Below are 4,201 nucleotides of genomic sequence, written 5' to 3'. Positions count from 1 at the left end.
AAGGGAAGGTTGTGCGGATGCATAAACGCCGGGGTTTGAAGAAGAGGATCGGATACGATCTCCGGAACAAAAGCCGATCACATATCAGCCTCGGATGCGCATCAGAACTCGAACGAGAGGAAATCTAATTACTCCTCTGTACGGTCGGCGGACCATGTGGAGTAACCCACGACAGCGCTTCCATTTCTGCGATTAATTCTCGCGATCACCATCCACTCCGTCGCCAAAGGGGGGGGGGGGGAGGGGGTCACAGCGGTTGGTGATTAATGGGGAGCATGTTTAGTAACCCTCGAGGCTTGGTATCTGGGGGCCATTTACACTAAACGCACGCACATCTAAACACAAACAGACTATCACATAGAAGCACGCGTATACACACACATTCTCTTATATTGACATACGCACAGACGTTCAATTACACGCAGTTACTCACTTACATCGATGCACAAGCACACGTGTACACTCGTACGTGCGCACTCTCATTCACAGACGCACACATTTACAATAGCATACACACAGACTCACTCACATGGACACAAACGCACACACGTAGATTAACGTACATGCAGATTCACTCACATGGCACCAATGTACGTACGCACACACGCAAGCACGCCCGCACATAATGTTGAATAGATGTAGTTCTTTCGATAAAGTACATACCCCTGTTTGACTGATGAAAAGTAATTCCACATTGGCGTGATGGAGGGAAACCTACAATTCAACTCTGGCTTGATTACCGAGTTGCAATTTGATTCCGAAAGTGTATCGCGTTTTTTTCTTCACTATATTCTGGTGCGGTAATACTGTTTTATATATATATATTTTGTTTTTCAATTTGATTTATTACTTTTCTTTTTATCTCGTCGGTAATTCTAAGATCGATTTGTGTGCGCTTTTATCCAGTTATACATTTTTTTTATGAATTATGTAAACTCTGAAAGAAAGATGGGACGAAAAAGGAGTGGAGTAAGGTAATATTAGATTATTTACCTGGACTTAAAATGAGATAATTTACCTGAGCCACACGATGGCCAGACAGCGCGAGGCACCTGGGATCCGCACAGAACCAGCTTCTCCTAATCAATAGAATAATCCACAACGCAACCCGGATAAAGCCCAGCCTGCAATCCACACGGAAGCAACATCACTGAATATAATTATCTGTAATGCAACCCGGATAAAAATTTAAAAAAAATGTCCCGGACCGCGTAGTTCAGGCACAGAATGGCGAGGCTGCGGACGAAAGAGCCATCGGTTTGTATTGACTTATGACTTCCTTTTCCATTTGCGCCAGGGGGGGGGGGGGGGGGGGGATTGTGTGGTGATTTATGTACTGTTTGTGGCGACGCGGCGGCGCTCCAGACCTGATGTTGCCATGGGGTTCAAGGATGGTGCGTTTTGTCATCCTCTATGGCAACCTTCTGCCGCTTCCTCCGGGCTGTGGAAGTCTATTGTTGATAGCAAAGTGGCGCGCGTGTCTCCATTTATTATTTACTACGTCGGTCCTGGGAAGGTTGAGGGTCGCTTTTGCCTTTTTCTTCGTCCAGTTTCAGTGGTTCAGAAAATGATGCCAATTATTCGAAAGCTTCAGTGTAATTCGAGTAAAAGTTTTTTTTTTTTTTTTCTCTCTCTTTCTCCTCTTTGAATTGTAAGATCTATAGGGACTTATTGGACTGTGACACCTTTTCCCTCCCTTAATGTGCCCAGGCCCCAAGGGTGGTTTCCCTATGGGCGACGTATTTGACGAACGACTCTATGAGCGCCAGAGGGGGGTTTTGTATATATCTATCTGCCCGACGTCATAAGTTTTAGTGTTATTAATACACCCATGTCCATTACATAGCAACCAGAGGCCCGTAATCATGGCTAGACTGCCAGGTGTTTAAATGGGACACAGAAGGCTTGGACACGCACGCACACACACGTGCAAAATGCGGTGCAGATAATACACTTTTTTTTTTTTTTTTTTCTTTTTTTTTGATAACACGAGCGTTCACTCACTCTCACTCACCCACTCTGTCGCTCATTCCCTCTTTTTCTATTTTTTTCGATGGATCTGCCTCGATCGAATGACCCAAATGAAGGTTTTTCTTTAATTCCCTCTGGTCTAAGTATAGTCGCCGAATTCAGGGCGGTTTCACAGACAACTGGTGTATATATCTTTTGGAGGTGATAAGACAAAGAAAACCCGTGAGTCGCTCGGAACAGAAGTTCACAGACAGCTGATGTGTGTAAATATCTTTTGTGAGCCAATAAGACTAAGGAAACTGGTAAATTGCTTGAAACAAAGTTAGAGAAGGTCCGGTATGAAGATAAAATAATGATTTAGAAAAGATACAGACACGATATAGTTAGCGTTGACGGTACCCTTTGTGGTCGAGCTCCTGAGTCTTTCCTGGACGCCAGCGAGACCGTCATGGGCCTCCTAATTCTCCCCCCTCCTCCGCCCACGCCCCAGCCCCTCATCACGCCCATTCCCATTAGTACGCCTACGCCCTGTGCCAGTTACACCGGAAGCAGAATTGTGTCTGTTTCCCCTCCCCTTTCCCTTCTCTCTCCCTTCCACTCCTCGTCTCCTCTTTGTTCGTCCCTTCTTCTTCCCTTCCCTTTCTCTTTCCCTCTCTCCCCTCCCGTTTCTCTTTCCCCTCTTTCTCGCCTCTTACCTCTCTTTTCTCCTCTCCCGCCGCTCTTCTTTCTCTCTCTTTCCTCTCCCCTCCCTCTCCCACTCTCTCTCCCCCCCTCTCCCATTCCCTGTTCCTCTCTCCCCTCCCTCTCCCTCTCCCACTATCACTCTCCCCTCTCTTTCCCTCTACCATTCCCCGTCCCTCTCCCTCTCCCTCTCCCTCTCTCACTCCCTCTCTCACTCCCTCTCCCTCTCCCACTCTCTCTCCCTCTCCCCTCCCCGTTCCTCTCTCCCTGTCTCCCCTCCCTCTCCCTCTCCCCTCCCCTGCCCTTCTCTCCCTCCCTCTCCCTCTCCCCTCCCTGTCTCTCTCCCCCTGTCTCCCCTCCCTCTCCCACTCTCCCCTTCCCTGTCCTTCTCTCCCCTCCCCCCTCCCCCTCCCCGCATTGGGAAAAGAGAACAGAATCAAGTAGCTTAACTTTCTATAATAATTATTGGAGCCTGTACGGATTAATAATACGCCTTCTTTTATTCATGTTTTTTTTTTTTTTTCTCTCTTTCTTTTGGGGCGAAGTTGATTAATCATGCGGCGATTATGGGGATTGCGTGACCCACTTCAGCGCGGCAAAATGGGGTGGAAAGTTTTAGCAAGTTAAATCAGGTGCAAATGGCGCGCGCTCGGGTGTCTGTCTGTCTCCTCGTGGATTTTCATTATTAAAATTTCTTTTTTTTCCCTTTTTTTTTGTTTTTTTTGTTTTAGTTTTAGTTTCTACTTGTTTTTTGTTTTGTTTTAGTTATTTATTTGTTTATTTATTATTTTTATTAGGATTATTATTATGATGATGATGAGGAGGAGGATTATTGATATCATTATTAATGCTATTATTGTTATTGTTATTATTATTATTATTATTATTATTATTATTATTATTATTATTATTATCATCATCATTATTATTATTATTATTATTATTATTATTATTATTATTATTATTATTATTATTATTATTATTATTGCTGTTATTATTATTGTTATTATCATTATTATTATTATGATTATTTTTATTGTTATTAATATTATTATAATTATTATTATTGTGATTATTATTCTTATTACTTTTATCATTATCATTATAATTATTATTAGTAGTAGTAGTATTGTTATTATTATTATTATTATTATTATTATTATTATTATTATTATTATTATTATTTTGACTTTTTTTTCGTGGTGACGTGCGTGACAGAGTAGGGGGGGGGGAGGATGCAAGAACTGTGCTGACACATGTTGGGAAAAAATCGCTTCTTTGCTATTCTTGGTTGGGAGGGAGAGGGAGGGAGAGGTGGAGGGAGGAGGGGAAGGAGAGGGGTGTAGAGATCTTTCTCTATCTATCTATCTCAGTCGCTGTCTCTATCCTTCTCCCTCTCCCTCTCCCTCTCCCTCACCTTCTCTTCATCTCCCCCTCCCTTCCTCCTTTCTCCCTCTCTCCCTCCCTCCTTCTTTCCCTCTCTCCTCCCTTCCTCTCCCACTCTCTTCCCTTCCTTCCTTCGTCCCCTCCCCCACCTTCCTATCCTCTC

This window comes from Penaeus chinensis, chromosome 38 (genome assembly GCF_019202785.1).
Source record: "Penaeus chinensis breed Huanghai No. 1 chromosome 38, ASM1920278v2, whole genome shotgun sequence".
Lineage (NCBI taxonomy): Eukaryota > Metazoa > Arthropoda > Malacostraca > Decapoda > Penaeidae > Penaeus > Penaeus chinensis.
Note: the sequence above shows the minus strand (reverse complement) of the source record.